Source organism: Lathyrus oleraceus, chromosome 6, assembly GCF_024323335.1.
Source record: "Lathyrus oleraceus cultivar Zhongwan6 chromosome 6, CAAS_Psat_ZW6_1.0, whole genome shotgun sequence".
Lineage (NCBI taxonomy): Eukaryota > Viridiplantae > Streptophyta > Magnoliopsida > Fabales > Fabaceae > Lathyrus > Lathyrus oleraceus.
Window position 1 is genome coordinate 73446313 of NC_066584.1, and position 26310 is coordinate 73472622.

Consider the following 26310-nt stretch of genomic DNA (forward strand, 5'->3'; position numbering starts at 1 on the left):
GATAGACTAAGTAGGCCCAGGATGCGACATCCTGCCGAGTTCAGTTTCAGTCAGTCTCTTTCCTTTCTTTCAGCCAGTGTGTGTGTGAATATTTGAGCAGTGTTTAGCAACCAATTTCCTTTCTAGTGTGCGTGGATCCCGTAGAATACTACGGATGCGTAGGGGTGTGTCGCACCTCGGAAAAAAAATGGGGATACGACTTCAAAGCGAAGCGCGATCGCACGCTCGCAATGATGGACTGAACAGAGTCGCCACCGAACTTTATTTATTCCTAAAAAGGAAAGGGGAAATATCGATAAAACCCAGGACAAAAGAAAGGATAAGATATGGTCATCGCAACCAATATCAGGGTTCGGGAGTCAATTACGCGAGGGGAAGGTATTAGCACCCCTCACGTCCGTTGTACTCAACGGGAACCATTAGGTCAGTTGTGTGCGTTAGTGTTAGTTGAAATATTAGGCTTTTCGAATTATTAGGTGGGAAAGAAAAGAATAGAAGAGAGAAGAAATGTTTTTGGATTTTTTAACGAAGGACTAAACCTAAGTTTTTTATTAGTGGGCCTGACAAGATTTAAAAATCCTGCTCCTACGTATCTCAAAAGAGAAATCAAGGCTTACGTAGTTCTGGGTAGAAAAATGTTTGTTTGTTGGTCGATTTTAGCGAAAGCTATATTGTATTAATCGACGAAAACATCGTTTTACCCAAAACAGATGAGGAGTGGACGCGTACCACACATCGAACGGATTTATAAATCTACATTCGGAAAAGCGTCATTTATCTCTACTCAACAATCGTGGCCGAAACATTGTTTTGTATCACATAAGACAATATATCTTTCATTTTAGAAAAGGGTTTTTGATTAATCGCACGGCGGCGAGAAAAGAGTCTGATCGGTTGGATGTATTTTGAGTGATGGCGAGAACTTGGATGAGCGAGATATACATCTCGAATCCTAGCCTCAGGAGTGCATGGTATACACCATGTTCCATTTCCATCTTTATTGAAAAAGTATTAAGGTAGGAATTAGGTATTTTGAAGTTTGAAAGACGAGTACTTGTGACCTACAAGCTCTTACAGCTTGGGTCTAGTACTCGGGACTACGTCTGGACACTCCACCCAGGCAGTCTGTTTCTTTCCAATATTGCTAAGAAAATGATTTGAATATTTATGAATGTTTTGGAGGGAAGACGAATATTTATGGCTTGCAAGCTCTTACAGCTTGAGCCTAATATTCGGGATTACGGCTGGATATTCCCTCCAGGTAATCTTTTTCTTCCAACTTTATTAAGAAGATGGTTTGAGATATTTACAGGTGTTTTGAAGAGAAGACGAATATTTATGGCTTGCAAGCTCTTACAGCTTGAGCCTAATATTCGGGATTACAACTGGATATTCCCTCCAGGTAATCTTTTTCTTCCAACTTTATTAAGAAAACAATTTGAATATTAGAGAGAAGACGAATATCAACGGCTTGCAAGCTCTTACAGCTTGAGCCTAATATTCGGGATTACGACTGGACATTCCATCCAGGTAACCTTTTTCTTCACGTTTTATTTAGAAAATGATTTTTGAATATTAGGGTGTTAAAGAGAAGACGAATATTAACGGCTTACAAGCTCTTACAGCTTGAGCCTAATATTCGGGATTACGACTGGACATTCCATCCAGGTAATCTTTTTCTTCACATTTTATTTGGAAAATGATTTGAATATTAAAGAGAAGACGAATATTAACGGCTTACAAGCTCTTACAGCTTGAGCCTAATATTCGGGATTACGACTGGACATTCCATCCAGGTAACCTTTTTCTTCCAATTTTTATTTAGAAAAAATGATTTGAATATTAGAGTGTGGAAGTGAAGACGAATATTCATGGCTTGCAAGCTCTTACAGCTTGAGCCTAATATTCGGGATTACGACTGGACATTCCATCCAGGTAACCTTTTTCTTCACGTTTTATTTAGAAAATGATTTTTGAATATTAGATTAAAATAATTAAGGTACCGAGGTTTGAAACTATTGGAAGTAAAGCTGATGTTGCTTAAAAGTTCATTGTAAGAAGGCCCAAGAGTAAGCCATGTGAGGTTGATGGCGATGCTTAAAAGCAATCGACTTACAAGGGTGTGAAAATGGGCTCGATATTAAATCGAGAAAAGCATGATTTTTATAGTTTAAAAATGGTTTTTGAATGAAGGATGCAATTAAAAAAACAAATCATATTATTAAACAACAATAAATAAAAAAAGAAATATGAATAATAAAACCTAAATATAATAAAAGAAAGAAAAACTACACCTAGGAGTATTGAACCCGCTACCCTAAAGATCTAGAAGTCACTCCTCTCCACCAGGCCACTCATGACTAGTTATCATTTAAATAACAACTTAAATATATAAACCATGTTAGATTGGAATAAAAATAAAAAAAAAAAGGAAACTAAAATAATAATAATAAAAGTCTGTTGGATTATCAAAGGAACCCAGCCGCTGGCTGTTGGGTTTCCAAAGAGAAATTAAAAGGTGCACTAAACAACATTATCAATACTTAAAATTAATAACAAGGAATATCAAAGGTAAATGCTATTTTCTTAAAAGTAATTAAAAGAAAATTGGGAACGAAACATTCCTTGAAACACTCAAAATCCATTCACGAAGATTCTCTCCTGTTTCCTCATTCTCCTCAAATCTCCCTCGCTCTCGACTTCACGCTCTTCTCACCGAAACCCTCTCTCCATCGCGCCTCTCTCACAAACTCCACCCAAAATTGTTTTTTCAAACTTTGCTTCTGAAATAGCTCTCTCAACCGTACCTCTCTCACTCAATCGATATCTCCCACGCAAAGGCGGAAAAGAAAAAAAAGTTTAAAAGGAAAAATCCAAGGCGAAAGCTCACCTTTGGTGGTGATTCGGCGGTAGCAGCGAGCTTGCAATGGGCTCCCTTCGTTAGGTTTCAAAGTTCTCCGCCGTTGATTGCAACCAGGTTCGTCCCTTTTGTGTTTATCGTGTCCGTTATTTGGATTAGGTTTTTTCTTTTGGTGGTTAGAACTAGGGTTTTCGTTGTGGTCGCCGCTCCTTTATCTAGGGTTTTCGTTTTTTCAAATCGTCCTCCATATTTTTCTGATTCCCTTCTTTTATATTCACCCTGTTTAGGGTTTTGAACTGATTCCTCAGATAAAAGGGGCAAACTGCAAAATCCTTTAGGGCGCTCAGCTTGGATCGGCCTATTTGGATGTTTGGTTTTTGGAAAAGGTATGCTGAACTCACGCTTTTTCTCTCTGTTTTGTCTCTATGCCATTTTGGGATTTCCGAATTTTAACTGTTTGGCTGTTAATCTTTTGTTACTGCAGTAAATGGTTGCAATGGTTTGATGATGCAGGCTGCCTGAACTGTTGCTGCTGTTTGGATGCATAACTGATAATTTTAGGGATTTCAGGACCATTGTGGTTACCAAGCATGGACTCGGCTTCATTCAATGCCAAATATCCTAATTCAGCAGGAACAACAATCCATTCACGATGTATTGAAGAATCTCACAAGGAGTTCCAACCATTAAGCCAATTGAGGAATTCGACTTTTCGTTATCTGATGAAGCATGATTCTTTGTAGACTTTAACTCTGCATTGTGGATGATATATCTTGCTGCATTGACACTGTTCAACTTTCTCCTCGGAAGCATAAAGCGCAACGGCTCCCGGATGCTTTGAATTCAAACCAAACTCTCTATCTCGTCTTAACAACTGAATAAAGGGCAACAAATAGGCCAATGTTCTATCGGGTTGAGAAGGTGAACTCAATAGCAAACTCTTCCCTTCCAAAATAGTTGGAATAACAACACACCGTATCTCACTTGGTACGAAATCAACAACCTCTTCCAAAACCTCAACAAGAACTTTACTCAAGACCAATTCCTTAAGGTTGGCGACTACCATAGATTCTTCATTTTGACTCCCATTTTTCAAACCTTTTTGGACTGTTTTATCAATCGTTAGTATCAAGACATTCTGGAACTGAATTTGAAACTTTTGGATTAAATATTGAGTCTTTTGATGACCCTTCGAGTTTCTTCTTTCGTGCAGGTAGTCCAAGGAACACAGAGCACATAACCTGGTGTCATTTCGAGGAAACTTCGAATTTGTAAAATCCCCTACAGTTGGCCTGAAGGAATCATTTAAAGTCAGGAACCAGTTCCGTCGGCATATGTGAGAAAGCAACACTGGATAAGTAAGTCAAGGTGTTCTTTATGTACACTTTCACATCGTTGTGGCAGGCAGACAGAGGCTGGCGAGCAATTAAATGGTAAGCCAGGTTGCCTTCTCACTAGCAAGTGATCCCTCTTTCTCGACCCTGCACTGATCACATCACACAAATTTACTATCACGTAAATTTACTTCTTAGCACCTTTATTATACTTTGGGATTTTGTCGTGTCTGGTGGTTCGTCTTGTCACAATTAACATGATGTTCTCTTTTGCTTCTAGGCTCAAAAGAGGCGGTCGGACGGTTTTGAAGCCGAAGTAACAAAAATCACGTCCTGTAGTTCACACCATGCCGACGTTCATTTATGGTAGGCTTTTTCTTTGCATTGATTTTTCTGAGTTGGAAAAGATTTTGGCAGGTTATGAAGCTGCTCCTGCAATTTTGTTGTGCTGCAACGCCATTTCAAACATCCGATCCTAAACAATGGGATTTTAGCCGATACCTTCCGTCGACGTTTCAACTCCAACCATTGTTGAGTTAATACTTATTTGTGCTTCAATTGGACCAGATGCTACATCATCTAATATCCCATACATCTCAATGTTTCCTGCAAAGTTATGCAGCATACACCAGACGTAAGGAACATACAATTGCCACACAAAGAAACAAGAACCAATGCCTCTCCTATGCACCAGAAGATACTTGAACACACTATAGCAATATCTTTCAATGTCTCCAACAAGCTGCTTTTGTTTTTCTTGTGCAGGTTACACACACATGGACGGAATTAGCATGAAGCCTTTCACTTGCAAATGCTGGAGAATTGAATAACCGCTTTTGAAACAGGGACCAATGACGGATGTACGTCAGTGCTAAATACACAAATGATAGCGATTTAATTCTTTATTGCGAATTGTTGAGTTTACGCAACTTCTCTGCCAATAGTTTCCCATCAAATGCATAGTTTCCTGCATCGTTACTTTCCGTTTTAAAGAATCAATGTACCATGTAACAGCCTGTTTGTCATGTCCACTGCTTGCAGGTAACTTTCCACCTGATGAGAAATGGCAATGAGAATTTGCTTGAACCTTTCCAACTTAGAGATCCATCATCCACAAAGTAGTCGACATCAGCCCACTAGCTTGACGGTGACGTAAGAGTTTCTTTACCGATTTCAGGTGGTGTTGTAGCAGAAACGTTCCAACCTGAATTTTGGGTTGCGGCGGCTGGAAGAAATTATAGACATGTTGGTGCCAAGACCAAGGCCGACCGTGTTGTTATACTGTGGTCAAATTGCTGTAGAGTTGTTTATGTAGAGTTGTTTATCTTTTTAAGCCTCACACATTAGGCCCTGTAATGATTGATTGTAGTAACAAAAAGGGATGTTGACTTTTAGCAGCATAATTATTTAAGAAAATTTTTGTTCATCAACTATGTATTTGAATAATTAGAATGTTGACCAAAGTTCTCACTAGGGGAAGTTCGTCCCCAAGGGTCTTAGCACATTTTGAATGGCACTTGGTTAACAAAAAGATGATGCCTATTGGTTTCCTTAGGATCCGTGGCCTAAACAATGTTTGTCACCACCACCCCATGTGAAAAGTTTCCATGATGAAACATTTGAACCAGATTGAAAAACAACGTCAACAAAAGCTGCAGTATGCCATACTCCACAAGCAACCTTGATAGTCCTCAGTCCACCTAATTGTTGTACTTCCTTTGGATACAATACACTCTCTTGATCACCATGGCCTAAAACACCAAATGTTCCATCACCAAAGGTAAATAATTTTCCATTTGAGGTTGCCAATGCTGAATGCCGTGTGCCACATGCAACAAATACAACTTGAAGTCCATCCAAAAAGCCATTGACACTCTTTGGTATCCAGTGGCTAGCCTTATTACCGTGTCCAAGAAGTCCAACATTATGTGTACCATCACCCCATGTGAAAAATTCTTCAGATTTAGACACAGCACATGTATGAAAATCTCCACATGCAACAATATCCATAGTAACATCTTGAAGATTCTTAACTAGATGAGGCTTACTAAAACCTTTATCAATTCCAATTGTTTTTTTTTCTTCACTTTGTCTTATTAGGATATATAAAATATCATGAAATGTACTAATAAAAATTGAATTGGATAAATGGAAAATGTTTGGATAATGAATTATGGGTTGGATTTAAAATGGATTATGGTTAAAAAATGAATTTGGGTATGATTATAAAATGAATATGGATTTAGGAATATTCCCAAAACTAATCTAAATATCAATTTAGATAATAATAACAAATCAGCAAAAATCAAATTATAATCAAATTAATCTATAATTCATTTAAGATTACTTGGATATCAACTCTAACATTCATTTTGGAAATAAAATCGATTAGAGTTTTAATCATTAGTAAAAATAAACAATTAAGATTAAATTGACAATTGGACTTAAACTTAATTTGAAATTAAAATCAAATTAAAAATAAAAGAGTCAAGATATTAGAATCCATTTTATACTGATGAATGTATGCAAAAATGCAAAAATAAAAGAAAAAATGGAAAAATTTCAGGATCAAAATCGGGGTATGACAGTTGCCCCTATTTAAGTATCTTCAACTAGAGAATATGAAGTAGAACGTTCTTCATATGATCATAGTGGGAGATGGTTAAATACTAAGAAGACCCGGATTTTGATCCTGAATCCCTATGACATGATGCGATATGATATGATATGATATGATATGATATGATACGCATGGATGATATGCGTGGATGCATGATTCTTTTTTTGTAATTTTCATCCGCTAGGGATATGATGGACCCTTGACAGGAGATGCTATTAGACAGACCAAACTGTGGGGAATGCTGATGGTCTACAGGAAGACAGACAACTGGTGAGAAACAACTTGCTGGGGAAACAGTCCTGCTGGAGAATCAGACACACACTAGGGAGTATTCAAAGTGAGATTTGATAAACGACACTTAGAATACAAGAGGTTTCGGTAGTAAGTTCACACATGACTTACTAAACCCGAATGAAGGAAAAGATGCTACGACAGGTTCATATAAGACCTGACAACGCTGGGGGATAATCAAGGAGAAAACTCTTCAGAACAGGTTCATGTATGACCTGATACCGGAATAGGGGTTCAACAAACAGGTTCATACATGACCTGAATGGGTATTGAACAAAGAATCTTCAGAGCAGGTTCAAGTATGACCTGACCCCGAAACAAAAAGGTTCAATGACAGGTTCATACATGACCTGAATAGGATTGAACAAAGAATCTTCAGAGTAGGTTCAAGTATGACCGGACCCCGGAATAGAAGGTTCAATGACAGGTTCGTACATGACCTGAATAGGATTGAACAAAGAATCTTCAGAGTAGGTTCAAGCATGACCGGACCCCGGAATAAAAAGGTTCAATGACAGGTTCGTATAAGACCTGAATAGGATTGAACAAAGAATCTTCAGAGTAGGTTCAAGCATGACCGGACCCCGGAATAAAAAGGTTCAATGACAGGTTCGTATAAGACCTGAATAGGATTGAACAAAGAAAGGAAAAACTCTTCAGAGCAGGTTCAAGGATGGCCTGACCCCGGAATAAAAAGGTTCAATGACAGGTTCGTATAAGACCTGAATAGGATTGAACAAAGAATCTTCAGAGTAGGTTCAAGCATGACCGGACCCCGGAATAAAAAGGTTCAATGACAGGTTCGTATAAGACCTGAATAGGATTGAACAAAGAAAGGAAAAACTCTTCAGAGCAGGTTCAAGGATGGCCTGACCCCGGAATAAAAAGGTTCAATGACAGGTTCGTATAAGACCTGAATAGGATTGAACAAAGAATCTTCAGAGTAGGTTCAAGCATGACCGGACCCCGGAATAAAAAGGTTCAATGACAGGTTCGTATAAGACCTGAATAGGATTGAACAAAGAAAGGAAAAACTCTTCAGAGCAGGTTCAAGGATGGCCTGACCCCGGAATAAAAAGGTTCAATGACAGGTTCGTATAAGACCTGAATAGGATTGAACAAAGAATCTTCAGAGTAGGTTCAAGGATGACCTGACCCCGGAATAAAAAGGTTCAATGACAGGTTCATATAAGACCTGAATAGGATTGAACAAAGAATCTTCAGAGTAGGTTCAAGCATGACCGGACCCCGGAATAAAAAGGTTCAATGACAGGTTCGTATAAGACCTGAATAGGATTGAACAAAGAAAGGAAAAACTCTTCAGAGCAGGTTCAAGGATGGCCTGACCCCGGAATAAAAAGGTTCAATGACAGGTTCGTATAAGACCTGAATAGGATTGAACAAAGAATCTTCAGAGTAGGTTCAAGCATGACCGGACCCCGGAATAAAAAGGTTCAATGACAGGTTCGTATAAGACCTGAATAGGATTGAACAAAGAAAGGAAAAACTCTTCAGAGCAGGTTCAAGGATGGCCTGACCCCGGAATAAAAAGGTTCAATGACAGGTTCGTATAAGACCTGAATAGGATTGAACAAAGAATCTTCAGAGTAGGTTCAAGCATGACCGGACCCCGGAATAAAAAGGTTCAATGACAGGTTCGTATAAGACCTGAATAGGATTGAACAAAGAAAGGAAAAACTCTTCAGAGCAGGTTCAAGGATGGCCTGACCCCGGAATAAAAAGGTTCAATGACAGGTTCGTATAAGACCTGAATAGGATTGAACAAAGAATCTTCAGAGTAGGTTCAAGGATGACCTGACCCCGGAATAAAAAGGTTCAATGACAGGTTCATATAAGACCTGAATAGGATTGAACAAAGAATCTTCAGAGCAGGTTCAAGGATGACCTGACCCCGGAATAAAAAGGTTCAATGACAGGTTCATATAAGACCTGAATAGGATTGAACAAAAATTGGAAAAACTCTTCAGTACAGATTCATGACCTGATACCGGAATAGCAACAAATGGACTCTGACCGTAAGAAATGGACTACAACCACCCTTTAACGGATTTTGCCAACAACAATTGGACTTGAAAATGACCGGGAAAACCGGATGTTGGTTTAGGGATACCAAAGACAAGCTGGAATTAGAGGTCAAAGGATCTAGGATCGACAACAAGACCTGAGTCAATGCAAAATGAGCACGAAGTACATTTCGGCTATGCATGATTTGAATTCTTTTATGCATGATATATGAATGATCATGCTATGAGAATGCTGACACTGGGCAGACTGGGAGTTTGTAAAGGCTTTTTACGGAAGCTCATGATTCCTCAACACCGAGAACTCAACCAAATATTTTATGATAGATGTTGTCAAAGGAGGATTCTATCCAGTTTGATAGCCACAGCTTAGCCAATGGATCCTTTTGGAGGATTAATGAATCGTGCTAGCATAATTTTCGGGCACTCGTCTTGAACTCAATAGTTGTTGACGTATGGCAGAATTCGTTTGAGCAGTTTGAAAGCACGAAGAAAGAGGTTCTGCCCCTCTGTGGCTCATCTTGCCCCAGTTTGTTGGGTCTTTGGAAATGTTCACCTTGAAAAGGGGTTTGGAAACAACTTTCCATGAGACTACCTCGAGATGGCTTGCCCCAAGTGTTTGAAACTTGCAATGGTCTGAACTTGACTAACCAAATGTTGGAATGGTAGACTCTTGATTGATTGTCCTTTGGATAGCTGGACTCATTGAGCTCCGAGGTGGCTTGCCCCGGACTAAGTCTCGAAGCAAATTACTCTTGGCTAACTGAACCATGGAGTGATTGGACTTACTGAACTCTGAGGTGGCTTGCCCCAGTCTGATTCTTGAAACAGATTACTCTTGGCTAGATGATCCTTAGGGTGATTAGCTCGAATTAACTGATGCTCAAAGTGATTTGCCCTTGACTAGACTTCTTTCACTCCATCAAGTTCCTCAACTGTATTTGGCATTTCTTTGATGCTAAGTGTTGACTTGCAAATAAGATTGTTCATTCAAAAATGGTAATTTTAATGCAGTGTTTATGCAAAAATTTGAAATCAAAGTTTATTGATATGAACGGGTGAAATACAGTGAACGGGTCAATGATAAGAATACAATGGTGATCAAGTCATTCACAGTATGCAAGCTGGTGCTATCAAATGATTAACAAAAATCGTTTGGAGTCAAGTTAACACAACCTTGTTATAGTATGCTTTCAAAATAAACCCTGCCTCAATTAGGTCTTTTAAGGGTTGTAACGTGGTCTGGTTCGCGGTTTCTTGAAACAAAAGGATATAAGGCTCAAAATTTGTTTTTACCCACCCCTTCTTCTTGATGATCTCCAGATCCTACGTTCAGCTAATTTGATACACGCATTCGACTTCCAAAAGGGTTGAAAGGTGTGATGAGGATTCAAGATGAGTTTCTTGAAATGGCAGTCATCTTATTTTGTTTTGTTGAGGGTTTTGGTGACCTCTTTTTGTTTTTCTTTGTCCCTTATTTTGCCTGGACCGCTTCTTTGAAGCTTTTGGTCCATCGGGATGCCCTAACTTTTGCCTAAGTCATCTTGTGGTATTTGACCTAGTGGGCTTTTTCTATATTTTTTTTTTTACGTGTTGACTGCCACATTATTGGTGGATGAGGATCAACCAACACTAATTTTAGTTTTTCTTAGCTTCTTCGACACTTCAACATGTGCGCGAAGGATAACATATGGTTGAACCTAATTGGAGGGTGTACATATGGACGATTTTTGAAAGATCGAATACATGATCAAAATATCTGAACACAACTACCCTGCCCCAGGTTAAGATTAAGGGTTTTAGATCCGAAATAAACACCAACTTCTAGGCTCAAAGTGGTTGTCTAGGGATTAACATCCTTATCACTCCAGTGTTTGGGGATTTGAAACAATGCCTTACATCATCGACAGGGTTTTACTCAAAAGCATACCACAACAATTTCAGGTGTTTCGTTTTCATCATCCTCCCTCCAATCTTTGTTAACACAACAGTTCGATAAACAAAAGTGAATGAGAGGAGTATTTTTGTTTTTTAACATAAATGAAAAACGAGTGAATACGAATGGATCAATTCAAAAGATGCATAAACATTTCATTAATCCTACCAATTCAAAGAAAACAACAATGCTTAAGAAGCAAATAACAGTCAACATGCAAGGAAACTACAAAAGAAATGCTGAAACAGCCAAATGATTGCCAGCTTTAGGGAATGACTTCTTCAATCTTGATCCATTAACTTAGGGGAACACCCTTTGAGATCTTCGCGCTTATCCGGTCGATGGGTTAACATTTACCACCAAGCTTCCTTCTTGAAAGGCTATGTACCTGTTGTCAATCAGCTGCTGTACTTTGGCTTTGAAAGCGTCACAGTCTTCAGTTGAGTGCCCTTCTGATCCGGCATGATATCCACATTTCTTAGTTGGGTTATACCCGGGTGGGTAAGGTTGTGGAACCGGTTTAAGAGACTTGGGAACCACCAACGAGTTTTGAATCAGAGGTTGTAGGAGTTGACTGTATGTCATGAAGACCGGATGTTGAGGATCATTTTTCCTTTCCAAGTTACCTTGAGGCCTTTGCTGATTGTGATACCTCGGGCCTTGGGCTTGTTGATTTGGATGAGGGGTAAACCGGGATTGTTGGCAATGAAGACCAGAAGGTGGGGGTTGCTGGTACAACACTTTGGGCATTGCTAACTGCTCATTTTCAGCCACTTGAAAGTTGGGATCAACAAGCTTTTTGACATTGGCAGGATGATCTTCAAATTCTTTTCCTTCAGTCTCATCGTTGTACGCATGTCTCTTGGATTCACTACTCACTTCTCCTTTTCTTTCATTGGTTAGGGTCGCGACATTGGAAATCCAAGACGGTATCTCAATGCTCTTACCAGGAAACAATGATAGCTCACTAGCCATATCCCTGACATCTTCCTTGTGGTACAAAACCTTGAGGGGTATCAAGGGTCCTTTCCCTTTATCATTACGTGGCCCAAAGATCAAGGTATATGTACTTGAGACTTCCTCCTTGAGTGTTGGTGACCTTATGTCAATCAATCTTTGCAGCTTGAGTTTAAAACTCATACATTCCTCGATGGAGTGCCCCATTGTTCCAGTATGGTATTCGCACTTGATCTTCGGGTGATCTTCTTCAAAGACTAAGCTCTTCTTGTTAATCAGTTCTCGTACCAAATATTTTAGCGCACAGCAAGAATCTAGGTCATGTCCCAATGCCCCTTTATGGAATTCACACGTTGCATTTGGATTGTACCATGGTAGGTCTGGTGACACAGGCGTGAGAGCTCGAGGGGTCACCAAAGCATTCTGGATCAGTAGCGGGTAGAGCTTGCTATATGGTACCGGAATCGAGTCATTGTGATCCTGGTTCTTCTTGCTCTGATTCTGATTTTTGTTTTGAACCTGACTTCGGTGATTTTGAGGAGGAATGGCCAGAGGATGTTGATGATGACGTCTTGAGGGAGGTCCATATGCTGGTAAATGAGGAGTTGCCACATAACATTTCCCTTGACTTGGGGTAACACCAGATGGATGTGGCGTAGTAGCTCTCTTTGTTGCAGCAGTGTATATTGGGTGACCCTCTTTTCCCAACAAGACTTGCAGGGTTTCCAAGACCCATCTCATTTGGATCTTCAAAAGATTAAGTTCCTCATTCAGTGCTTCTTGGCCATTTCTTAGCTTTTCCATCATCTCCTGAGACATGGTTCTTTGTTCTAACGCGTGTTGAGAATCACTTTGCTTCACGGACAAAAGATGGATGAGTTTTTGTTGGTATTTTGTCTGGAAAATGACATGCGTTATGATGAGATGCAAATGCAATGGAATGCGAATGAATGCAATGCAAGCCATGCACATTTGTTTTTTCATACACGAGTTCAAAAGTCTGAGGTACTGATGAATCTGATTGTTTTCCAAGAATAGGTTCTCACCAGGTATGGTCTAAGGTTTTTTTTTTGAAGAAGTTCCTAGAGTCATGGATCCATTAGACTGTTTGCTACCTGCGGCAACTTACTTGCCGGGCATCAACTCCATCTAAAGAATCTACTCTAGGTGAGGTTCTCGTATCGATCTAACGAGAAATACATCTCGCAGACCCATACTACGCAACCATCTTTCCTAATGGGGTAAAGAACTAAGGTTCTACAAATGGTTCTCAGAGTCATGGATCCTAAAGAAAACATCGAAGCTTACGGCAACTTACTTGCCGAGCGACGACATCCTCTAAAGAATCTACTCTAAGTGAGGTTCTCGTACCGACCCAACGAGAAATACATCTCGCGGACCCGCACTACTCAACCTCGTCCTATCTTATGTTTTTACTCGAGACTCGGGTAAAAAGTCTTTCCCACAAGGTTTTCAATCAGAGTATCCAAGTACCAAACCATAATTGAACCAAAACGACAGATTCATATCAATATGACAATAGAGATAACAAAATCAATAAAGAAAAACCACACAAGTAAACACACAAAGGCACGCAAACGACCTAACTAGGCTTGACTCACTTAGGGATGTTCCTGTCCCCAGCAGAGTCGCCATCTGTCGCACCTCGGAAAAAAAATGGGGATACGACTTCAAAGCGAAGCGCGATCGCACGCTCGCAATGATGGACTGAACAGAGTCGCCACCGAACTTTATTTATTCCTAAAAAGGAAAGGGGAAATATCGATAAAACCCAGGACAAAAGAAAGGATAAGATATGGTCATCGCAACCAATATCAGGGTTCGGGAGTCAATTACGCGAGGGGAAGGTATTAGCACCCCTCACGTCCGTTGTACTCAACGGGAACCATTAGGTCAGTTGTGTGCGTTAGTGTTAGTTGAAATATTAGGCTTTTCGAATTATTAGGTGGGAAAGAAAAGAATAGAAGAGAGAAGAAATGTTTTTGGATTTTTTAACGAAGGACTAAACCTAAGTTTTTTATTAGTGGGCCTGACAAGATTTAAAAATCCTGCTCCTACGTATCTCAAAAGAGAAATCAAGGCTTACGTAGTTCTGGGTAGAAAAATGTTTGTTTGTTGGTCGATTTTAGCGAAAGCTATATTGTATTAATCGACGAAAACATCGTTTTACCCAAAACAGATGAGGAGTGGACGCGTACCACACATCGAACGGATTTATAAATCTACATTCGGAAAAGCGTCATTTATCTCTACTCAACAATCGTGGCCGAAACATTGTTTTGTATCACATAAGACAATATATCTTTCATTTTAGAAAAGGGTTTTGATTAATCGCACGGCGGCGAGAAAAGAGTCTGATCGGTTGGATGTATTTTGAGTGATGGCGAGAACTTGGATGAGCGAGATATACATCTCGAATCCTAGCCTCAGGAGTGCATGGTATACACCATGTTCCATTTCCATCTTTATTGAAAAAGTATTAAGGTAGGAATTAGGTATTTTGAAGTTTGAAAGACGAGTACTTGTGACCTACAAGCTCTTACAGCTTGGGTCTAGTACTCGGGACTACGTCTGGACACTCCACCCAGGCAGTCTGTTTCTTTCCAATATTGCTAAGAAAATGATTTGAATATTTATGAATGTTTTGGAGGGAAGACGAATATTTATGGCTTGCAAGCTCTTACAGCTTGAGCCTAATATTCGGGATTACGGCTGGATATTCCCTCCAGGTAATCTTTTTCTTCCAACTTTATTAAGAAGATGGTTTGAGATATTTACAGGTGTTTTGAAGAGAAGACGAATATTTATGGCTTGCAAGCTCTTACAGCTTGAGCCTAATATTCGGGATTACAACTGGATATTCCCTCCAGGTAATCTTTTTCTTCCAACTTTATTAAGAAAACAATTTGAATATTAGAGAGAAGACGAATATCAACGGCTTGCAAGCTCTTACAGCTTGAGCCTAATATTCGGGATTACGACTGGACATTCCATCCAGGTAACCTTTTTCTTCACGTTTTATTTAGAAAATGATTTTTGAATATTAGGGTGTTAAAGAGAAGACGAATATTAACGGCTTACAAGCTCTTACAGCTTGAGCCTAATATTCGGGATTACGACTGGACATTCCATCCAGGTAATCTTTTTCTTCACATTTTATTTGGAAAATGATTTGAATATTAAAGAGAAGACGAATATTAACGGCTTACAAGCTCTTACAGCTTGAGCCTAATATTCGGGATTACGACTGGACATTCCATCCAGGTAACCTTTTTCTTCCAATTTTTATTTAGAAAAAATGATTTGAATATTAGAGTGTGGAAGTGAAGACGAATATTCATGGCTTGCAAGCTCTTACAGCTTGAGCCTAATATTCGGGATTACGACTGGACATTCCATCCAGGTAACCTTTTTCTTCACGTTTTATTTAGAAAATGATTTTTGAATATTAGATTAAAATAATTAAGGTACCGAGGTTTGAAACTATTGGAAGTAAAGCTGATGTTGCTTAAAAGTTCATTGTAAGAAGGCCCAAGAGTAAGCCATGTGAGGTTGATGGCGATGCTTAAAAGCAATCGACTTACAAGGGTGTGAAAATGGGCTCGATATTAAATCGAGAAAAGCATGATTTTTATAGTTTAAAAATGGTTTTTGAATGAAGGATGCAATTAAAAAAACAAATCATATTATTAAACAACAATAAATAAAAAAAGAAATATGAATAATAAAACCTAAATATAATAAAAGAAAGAAAAACTACACCTAGGAGTATTGAACCCGCTACCCTAAAGATCTAGAAGTCACTCCTCTCCACCAGGCCACTCATGACTAGTTATCATTTAAATAACAACTTAAATATATAAACCATGTTAGATTGGAATAAAAATAAAAATAAAAAAGGAAACTAAAATAATAATAATAAAAGTCTGTTGGATTATCAAAGGAACCCAGCCGCTGGCTGTTGGGTTTCCAAAGAGAAATTAAAAGGTGCACTAAACAACATTATCAATACTTAAAATTAATAACAAGGAATATCAAAGGTAAATGCTATTTTCTTAAAAGTAATTAAAAGAAAATTGGGAACGAAACATTCCTTGAAACACTCAAAATCCATTCACGAAGATTCTCTCCTGTTTCCTCATTCTCCTCAAATCTCCCTCGCTCTCGACTTCACGCTCTTCTCACCGAAACCCTCTCTCCATCGCGCCTCTCTCACAAACTCCACCCAAAATTGTTTTTTCAAACTTTGCTTCTGAAATAGCTCTCTCAACCGTACCTCTCTCACTCAATCGATATCTCCCACGCAAAGGCGGAAAAGAAAAAAAAGTTTAAAAGGAAAAATCCAAGGCGAAAGCTCACCTTTGGTGGTGATTCGGCGGTAGCAGCGAGCTTGCAATGGGCTCCCTTCGTTAGGTTTCAAAGTTCTCCGCCGTTGATTGCAACCAGGTTCGTCCCTTTTGTGTTTATCGTGTCCGTTATTTGGATTAGGTTTTTTCTTTTGGTGGTTAGAACTAGGGTTTTCGTTGTGGTCGCCGCTCCTTTATCTAGGGTTTTCGTTTTTTCAAATCGTCCTCCATATTTTTCTGATTCCCTTCTTTTATATTCACCCTGTTTAGGGTTTTGAACTGATTCCTCAGATAAAAGGGGCAAACTGCAAAATCCTTTAGGGCGCTCAGCTTGGATCGGCCTATTTGGATGTTTGGTTTTTGGAAAAGGTATGCTGAACTCACGCTTTTTCTCTCTGTTTTGTCTCTATGCCATTTTGGGATTTCCGAATTTTAACTGTTTGGCTGTTAATCTTTTGTTACTGCAGTAAATGGTTGCAATGGTTTGATGATGCAGGCTGCCTGAACTGTTGCTGCTGTTTGGATGCATAACTGATAATTTTAGGGATTTCAGGACCATTGTGGTTACCAAGCATGGACTCGGCTTCATTCAATGCCAAATATCCTAATTCAGCAGGAACAACAATCCATTCACGATGTATTGAAGAATCTCACAAGGAGTTCCAACCATTAAGCCAATTGAGGAATTCGACTTTTCGTTATCTGATGAAGCATGATTCTTTGTAGACTTTAACTCTGCATTGTGGATGATATATCTTGCTGCATTGACACTGTTCAACTTTCTCCTCGGAAGCATAAAGCGCAACGGCTCCCGGATGCTTTGAATTCAAACCAAACTCTCTATCTCGTCTTAACAACTGAATAAAGGGCAACAAATAGGCCAATGTTCTATCGGGTTGAGAAGGTGAACTCAATAGCAAACTCTTCCCTTCCAAAATAGTTGGAATAACAACACACCGTATCTCACTTGGTACGAAATCAACAACCTCTTCCAAAACCTCAACAAGAACTTTACTCAAGACCAATTCCTTAAGGTTGGCGACTACCATAGATTCTTCATTTTGACTCCCATTTTTCAAACCTTTTTGGACTGTTTTATCAATCGTTAGTATCAAGACATTCTGGAACTGAATTTGAAACTTTTGGATTAAATATTGAGTCTTTTGATGACCCTTCGAGTTTCTTCTTTCGTGCAGGTAGTCCAAGGAACACAGAGCACATAACCTGGTGTCATTTCGAGGAAACTTCGAATTTGTAAAATCCCCTACAGTTGGCCTGAAGGAATCATTTAAAGTCAGGAACCAGTTCCGTCGGCATATGTGAGAAAGCAACACTGGATAAGTAAGTCAAGGTGTTCTTTATGTACACTTTCACATCGTTGTGGCAGGCAGACAGAGGCTGGCGAGCAATTAAATGGTAAGCCAGGTTGCCTTCTCACTAGCAAGTGATCCCTCTTTCTCGACCCTGCACTGATCACATCACACAAATTTACTATCACGTAAATTTACTTCTTAGCACCTTTATTATACTTTGGGATTTTGTCGTGTCTGGTGGTTCGTCTTGTCACAATTAACATGATGTTCTCTTTTGCTTCTAGGCTCAAAAGAGGCGGTCGGACGGTTTTGAAGCCGAAGTAACAAAAATCACGTCCTGTAGTTCACACCATGCCGACGTTCATTTATGGTAGGCTTTTTCTTTGCATTGATTTTTCTGAGTTGGAAAAGATTTTGGCAGGTTATGAAGTTGCTCCTGCAATTTTGTTGTGCTGCAACGCCATTTCAAACATCCGATCCTAAACAATGGGATTTTAGCCGATACCTTCCGTCGACGTTTCAACTCCAACCATTGTTGAGTTAATACTTATTTGTGCTTCAATTGGACCAGATGCTACATCATCTAATATCCCATACATCTCAATGTTTCCTGCAAAGTTATGCAGCATACACCAGACGTAAGGAACATACAATTGCCACACAAAGAAACAAGAACCAATGCCTCTCCTATGCACCAGAAGATACTTGAACACACTATAGCAATATCTTTCAATGTCTCCAACAAGCTGCTTTTGTTTTTCTTGTGCAGGTTACACACACATGGACGGAATTAGCATGAAGCCTTTCACTTGCAAATGCTGGAGAATTGAATAACCGCTTTTGAAACAGGGACCAATGACGGATGTACGTCAGTGCTAAATACACAAATGATAGCGATTTAACTCTTTATTGCGAATTGTTGAGTTTACGCAACTTCTCTGCCAATAGTTTCCCATCAAATGCATAGTTTCCTGCATCGTTACTTTCCGTTTTAAAGAATCAATGTACCATGTAACAGCCTGTTTGTCATGTCCACTGCTTGCAGGTAACTTTCCACCTGATGAGAAATGGCAATGAGAATTTGCTTGAACCTTTCCAACTTAGAGATCCATCATCCACAAAGTAGTCGACATCAGCCCACTAGCTTGACGGTGACGTAAGAGTTTCTTTACCGATTTCAGGTGGTGTTGTAGCAGAAACGTTCCAACCTGAATTTTGGGTTGCGGCGGCTGGAAGAAATTATAGACATGTTGGTGCCAAGACCAAGGCCGACCGTGTTGTTATACTGTGGTCAAATTGCTGTAGAGTTGTTTATGTAGAGTTGTTTATCTTTTTAAGCCTCACACATTAGGCCCTGTAATGATTGATTGTAGTAACAAAAAGGGATGTTGACTTTTAGCAGCATAATTATTTAAGAAAATTTTTGTTCATCAACTATGTATTTGAATAATTAGAATGTTGACCAAAGTTCTCACTAGGGGAAGTTCGTCCCCAAGGGTCTTAGCACATTTTGAATGGCACTTGGTTAACAAAAAGATGATGCCTATTGGTTTCCTTAGGATCCGTGGCCTAAACAATGTTTGTCACCACCACCCCATGTGAAAAGTTTCCATGATGAAACATTTGAACCAGATTGAAAAACAACGTCAACAAAAGCTGCAGTATGCCATACTCCACAAGCAACCTTGATAGTCCTCAGTCCACCTAATTGTTGTACTTCCTTTGGATACAATACACTCTCTTGATCACCATGGCCTAAAACACCAAATGTTCCATCACCAAAGGTAAATAATTTTCCATTTGAGGTTGCCAATGCTGAATGCCGTGTGCCACATGCAACAAATACAACTTGAAGTCCATCCAAAAAGCCATTGACACTCTTTGGTATCCAGTGGCTAGCCTTATTACCGTGTCCAAGAAGTCCAACATTATGTGTACCATCACCCCATGTGAAAAATTCTTCAGATTTAGACACAGCACATGTATGAAAATCTCCACATGCAACAATATCCATAGTAACATCTTGAAGATTCTTAACTAGATGAGGCTTACTAAAACCTTTATCAATTCCAATTGTTTTTTTTTCTTCACTTTGTCTTATTAGGATATATAAAATATCATGAAATGTACTAATAAAAATTGAATTGGATAAATGGAAAATGTTTGGATAATGAATTATGGGTTGGATTTAAAATGGATTATGGTTAAAAAATGAATTTGGGTATGATTATAAAATGAATATGGATTTAGGAATATTCCCAAAACTAATCTAAATATCAATTTAGATAATAATAACAAATCAGCAAAAATCAAATTATAATCAAATTAATCTATAATTCATTTAAGATTACTTGGATATCAACTCTAACATTCATTTTGGAAATAAAATCGATTAGAGTTTTAATCATTAGTAAAAATAAACAATTAAGATTAAATTGACAATTGGACTTAAACTTAATTTGAAATTAAAATCAAATTAAAAATAAAAGAGTCAAGATATTAGAATCCATTTTATACTGATGAATGTATGCAAAAATGCAAAAATAAAAGAAAAAATGGAAAAATTTCAGGATCAAAATCGGGGTATGACAGGGTGCTAATACCTTCCCTTCGCATAACCGACTCCCGAACCCATTCTCTTTGGTCGCGAGACCATGTTCTTTCCTAGGTTTACTCCGAGCGTTTCCTTTCCCTCTTTTGGGATAAATAACGCACGGTGGCGGCTCTGTTGTTCTTCTTTTCCCGCCGGTTTTTCGCGCGATGCGACAAGGACAAGACGGGGTCTCGCAACCAAATCTTGGGTTCGGGAGTCGGTTATGCGAAGGGAAGGTATTAGCACCCCTACGCATCCGTAGTACTCTACGGGATCCACTTTTGTATCTTGTGCTGTTTGCCAAAAAAAACAAAAAAGGGTTAAAAGAAATGACTCGCGCGGATGTCGCATCCACTGCATACGTATCTCATCTGAATATGAGAATCAGAGTCTTCGTAGCTCGGCTGACCTATGGGTTGGGGGTAATTGTGCTCGCTAAGACATCGCGTCTTATGCCTACGTATCTCATCTGGAATGAGAATCAGAGCAAGCCGTAGTTCGGCTAACTACGGGGTTATGGATTGGGTTTTGGACGAACAACGTTACTACGCAATCTACCGGATGCTCGACCTTTGGAGACTTACTCGCCTGTAGTAGAAGGAGTAAACGTGTTGCTTTGGGTTTTAGGGTTTGGGATGCTCGAGGGCAAAAAGGCAGTCCTTGACGAAGGAACCGCGCTACCTGCAGGGATATGAATACAAAACACAAAACATGTATCTCAAAGTAAAATGCCACCAAGGGGCTCAAACATTGCCTCCTATCGTGGTCTTCCAGCTAAGAAAGCGATAAAGTATGAGAAAGGGAAAAAATTACCACACGGATAAAGATCCGAAGCTATAGCAGTTAAAGGGGCAAGAAACCCTGAAATGTCTCCAGCTGGACCGTCAAAGGAAATCAGTCAACACGAATAATCAGAATAAAACTCCAGGGGGTATCCCACAAATAAAGTGGGAAACCACGCAAGTTATCCCTGCAAAAGTTAGGTGCCTTCACAAAAACTCAACAAAAGGGTTAGTGAAGCAAAATAGGGTAACCAAGAGTTGCCCTCAAATCAAAATGTAATCACATAAATCATGCCCTTTCAATTCACTAAAAGCTCATAAAAAGCAACCAAAGGTAGGAGGCCTAAACCTCTTGTCAAACACATGCATCAAAAGGGTATCAAATTCACCCATAATACCTCATATATTTAGAGCATTCAAATTAAAGGCATAAAGATGATGGATATAGGGCAAACCTGATTGGAGAAGAAAAATCAAATGGCAGGGTTTGCTTGAGCTGAAAGTCTGTGAGTCAGAATGAACCTTTCAGAGGTGCCTGGAGGTTGCTGCAGAGTAGCCTGTAGGTTTCCCTTCAGGTTTTGTCCAGTGTTTTGTTCCAAGGAAACCTCAGAGTATTTTGCTTCTCTCCCTTTTTCTTAAGTGAATCTCCCAGTGTAACTCCAAGTATCTTTTCCTCTACTGAAACCTCAGTATTTATAGACTGATCTTCGTGGATAATGGGCTCAAATGAGGGAGACCCAAGTCCAAAATAATTTGTTATATTTTATTTATTTATTTTAATTAATTAATTAATTTATTTATTTTTTTATTATTATTTTTATTTTCGTTTTCGTTTTCGTTTTTTTTTTTTTTTTTTTTTTCGTTTTCGGTTTTTTTTTTTTTTTTTTTTTCGTTTTCGTTTTTTTTTTTTTTTTCGTTTTCGTTTTTTTTTTTTTTTTTTTTATAGGAAAAATGAAGGGTAAATTTTGGGGTATTACAGCTGCCCCTATTCAATCAATTGGAGACCCGGAAGGAAGATGACAGCTGCTTTCGTGCTTTCGAGGTATCAAGGGATTGAATACAATAAAAGCCCAAAAATTTGCACTGAAGTGAAGTGAAGTAACAATGTCTGTCAGAATCGGCAAAGAGGTGGTCTTGAAAGAAGAATCCGTCTGGTACGGTGAAAGTCAGTCTGAATATCGAAAAAAGAATGTTAAACTGGATACCAAAATAAATGGTAACACAGAAATAACCATGGCCTGAATGCCGCTCAGCAGTCTGAATACTGGAAAGGATTTCGATCTGAACATCGGAAAATTGGCCTGAATGCCACAAGTCGCATCGACCTGAACGTCGGAAACTTCTTCGATCTGAATATCGGAAAATTAGCCTGAATGCCACAAGTCGCATCGACCTGAACATCGGAAACTTCTTCGATCTGAACATCGGAACACTGGCCTGAATACCACTTCGATCTGAATATCGGAACACTAGCCTGAATGCCACTTCGATCTGAATATCGGAACACCGGCCTGAATGCCACTTCGATCTGAATATCGGAAACTTCTTCGATCTGAACATCGGAGCACTGGCCTGAATGCCACTTCGATCTGAATATCGGAACACTAGCCTGAATGCCACTTCGATCTGGATACCAGAAAACTGGCTTGAATGTCACTTCGGTCTGGATACCGGAAAACTGGCCTGAATGCCACTTCGGTCTGGATACCGGAAAACTGGCCTGAATGCCACTTCGGTCTGGATACCGGAAAACTTCATGCCTGTCAGCATTGGCAGAAATAGGGAATGATAATAGAGGCGGCGCATGGGCCAATGACACTTGCTGGGGATAACAAAGGTAAGTCATGAACAATCTTCAGTCTGAGTACTGGAAACAACTTCTAGCTTATCACTTGGGATACCGAGAATGTTTTATGCTTACATGCGTATGTTTGAATTTTTCAATGGCGTAATGCTCCATGAAAATAGAAATGCTACGTGATTTGGAAGGATGCAATGCAATATGATTCTACATGCAGGGATGCGAAATGCTGGGTAGAATGCCAAGCCGAGGCAAGGGGGTCTGCTGGGGAAATGATTACCATCCTCTGGGCTCTGGCCAGGCTGCTGGAGATACGCACCACAATGAACTCTGTGGGGAGATGACTAGCCATGCGGTGTTCTGGCCATACCGAGACTCTGATCGGGGAAAGAATGACATTGGAAGCCTGCTGCTGAGGAAAGCTACAATGGTTCTGGCAACCACGATTTGCGAGAGATGACTCAGCAGGGGGAGCAAACACTGATACGGTACCGAGGTTCTGCTTCAAGAAAAGAAACCATGGATCTTGCATTGGGATTATCGATCTGGCATCGAACTCTAAGGAGCAGGCACTTCTGCTGGGAAGATAAAGTCTGGCACTGTCAACCCCGTTGGGGATATGTAGTCTGGTACTATCAACTCTACTGGGGATATGTAGTCTGGTACTATCAACTCTACTGGGGAGTGTATGTCCTGAAACAAACGCTTGGGGAAGTACGGTGGTGAGAAACTGTTGGGGATTGAAGAATCCAACACTCTGATCAGCTCTGCAGGGATAAGACACCGAATTTGTCTGTTGGTGACTTCACTGAGGAAGATATTCACGATCATCTGCAGGGAATTTTAAGGAAATGCCCCGAGGGTATCTGTTCTGAATAGACGATCCAAAGCACTTAAAATTTACAGCAATTTTAAATGTTTATTAAGCATGTACCTGTAAAGCCCTTATGTGTCATGATGCAATGTTTATCAAAAATTCGGACGTCATTTTTGCAAACAAAACAGTAAAATGAAAATGAAAACAGAGATATACTGAATAACATGATTTTATTGATTGAATGGCCTCTGAATAGGCATTTACATTAAGAAGCAACCCCTGGAAAGAGGTAATCGCACAAAAGATAAAAACAGAAATTAATCTAATGGCAATGTGAAATGGATTTCTATTGGGTTCCAATTCTGCTATGACTTGCCCGTCTTCAAGATCCTCCAGATGATCAGCTTTCTGAAAGAGTGATTGGATTGTTTCCTATCCTTCAAAAATTTCCAGTCATTGACACGAGATGAGATTCAGAACTACTCAGAACGCAGTCATTCGCTTAATCCCTAACTTTTGCCTGGATCGCCCTTTTCGGGTTTTCGATCCACCGGGATACCCATTTTTGCCTAAGTTGCCTTTTCAGGTTTTCAACTTACCGGGTGTACAATCCTTTTTTATTTTTGTCCCTAATTTTTGCCCGAACCTTTTCATTTTCTTGGTTCGCCGGGATGCCCATTTTTTGCCTGGACTATTCTTTTTACTGTCCGGCGGGTCTATTTTATGCGAAGTATTTTTTAACTGCGTCTGAGTTCACAGGGGAAGTGAAGTTTTCACCATCCATAGTTGCAAGCATTAAAGCCCCACCATCAAAAACCTTGGTGACAATATACGGTCCATCATAGTTAGGAGTCCACTTGCCCCTGCGATCTGTCTGAGGAGGAAGGATCCTTTTCAAAACTAAATCTCCGACTTGGAAACAACGAGGACGCACTTTCTGATCAAAGGCTCTCTTCATCCGACTCTGATACAACTGCCCATGACAAATGGCTGCCATTCGCTTCTCTTCGATAAGACTCAACTCATTGAACCTTGTCCGAATCCATTCAGCTTCGTCTAGCTTGATATCCAACAAGACTCTTAGAGAAGGGATCTCCACTTCAACAGGTAGGACTGCTTCCATACCATACACAAGGGAGTAGGGGGTTGCCCCGGTCGATGTACGTACTGAAGTACGGTACCCATGCAAGGCGAAAGGTAGCATCTCATGCCAATCTCTGTACGTGACGACCATCTTCTGCACAATCTTCTTTATGTTCTTATTTGCCGCCTCAACAGCGCCGTTCATCTTTGGCCGGTACGGAGAAGAGTTATGGTGTTTTATTTTGAACTGCGTGCAGAGTTCAACAATCATCTTGTTGTTCTTCCGGAGAGAGCAGGTTTCTCAGATGTATATTTGATAGGATCCATCTTAGAAATCAATAAAGTGGTATGATTCAACATATACTGTCTTAGTCGGCGAGCAGCCTAAGCCAAAGCATAGCAAGCTTTCTCGAGCTGGGAGTATCTTGTTTCACAGTCGGTACCTTGTGCTAAGGTAGTATATTGCATGCTCTTTTCGACCAGACTCGTCATGTTGCCCCAACACACACCCTATTGAATTTTCTAACACGGTCAAATACATGATTAGAGGTCTTCCTTCAACTGGTGGCATCGGATTTATAGGTTCTTGGAGATACTTCTTGATTTTGTCAAAAGCTTCTTGACATTCATCATTCCATATCCTCTCTTGATTTTTCCAGCGAAAACCTCTACATATTCACGTAACATCCGACTCAATCTTTCTTTGACACTGTTTTCCAAGCCTGCTCCTATTTTGACTTCTTTCTTGGCGTCTTCGGTGCCGAGATTAATCACTTCAACAGACTCTTGATGCGGTTGAATAACCCTTTCCTCTTGTTTCAATAACCTGGTAAGTTCTTCAGGGAGTTCACAATCTTCATCACCCTCTTTTTCAGCTTGAAAGATTGGATTTTCAAAGTCGAAGCGAGCCATAGCAGAACCGTTATCAATAGGATCCGGTGATGTGCATCTGCATGAGTGATGGTATGTGCTTATGAGTGTGAACAAGAAGTGAAAACTAAACGAAACATTGCCATTTTTTTTATTTTGAAAAACTGCAAAAGTAGAAAGACAGGGAACGAAATATTTGAATGCAAAAAGACGTCCTTTATTTATGATAAAAATGCAATTGTCACATAGATGGGCCCTACAATGAGTCATTACGCCCTGGGCGGAACGTAAGACTTGGATATGCATGAATAAACAAAGAAAATTACTCTTCAAGAAGAGTGACTTGGATAATCTCTTCAGAAGACCAATTGTTGATGACTTCACCCGGGATCTTCGGACGCACCCAGTTGTCAATGTCACAATCACTATCCCCATCTTCTTCGTTGACTGCAGAGACTTGACCATACTGAATGATGCCAGCACTGGAGAAAGTGATCGGCCCCTGAAGTGTTGTAGAAGTCAGAGCTGGCTGATACCCAATCCCGAACTTATCTTCTTTCACTAGTAATTCCAACAGACGCCCCCAACCGGGAGCAACACCTGAATCCACCACGGCCCGTGCCTGCTTAAAGGATGAGATAGAG

The 26310-nt window shown here is 39.8% G+C and overlaps 1 long non-coding RNA gene across 14 annotated transcripts; it reads left to right on the plus strand.

Moving 5' to 3' along the window:
- The first annotated feature begins 2547 nt into the window (after positions 1–2547).
- On the plus strand, positions 2548–19150 carry LOC127093558 (uncharacterized). 14 transcript variants are annotated; one of them, XR_007792578.1, is made up of 7 exons: positions 2548–2977; positions 3148–3246; positions 16904–17441; positions 17604–17823; positions 18005–18090; positions 18490–18584; positions 18766–19150. It is a non-coding gene; the product is annotated as an uncharacterized LOC127093558 (long non-coding RNA). The 14 variants fall into 14 exon arrangements; XR_007792582.1 differs by lacking the exon at positions 3148–3246 and adding an exon at positions 16678–16776; XR_007792572.1 differs by lacking the exon at positions 16904–17441 and adding an exon at positions 3345–3911 and having other exon boundaries at positions 2549–2977.
- The last annotated feature ends 7160 nt before the right edge of the window (positions 19151–26310 follow it).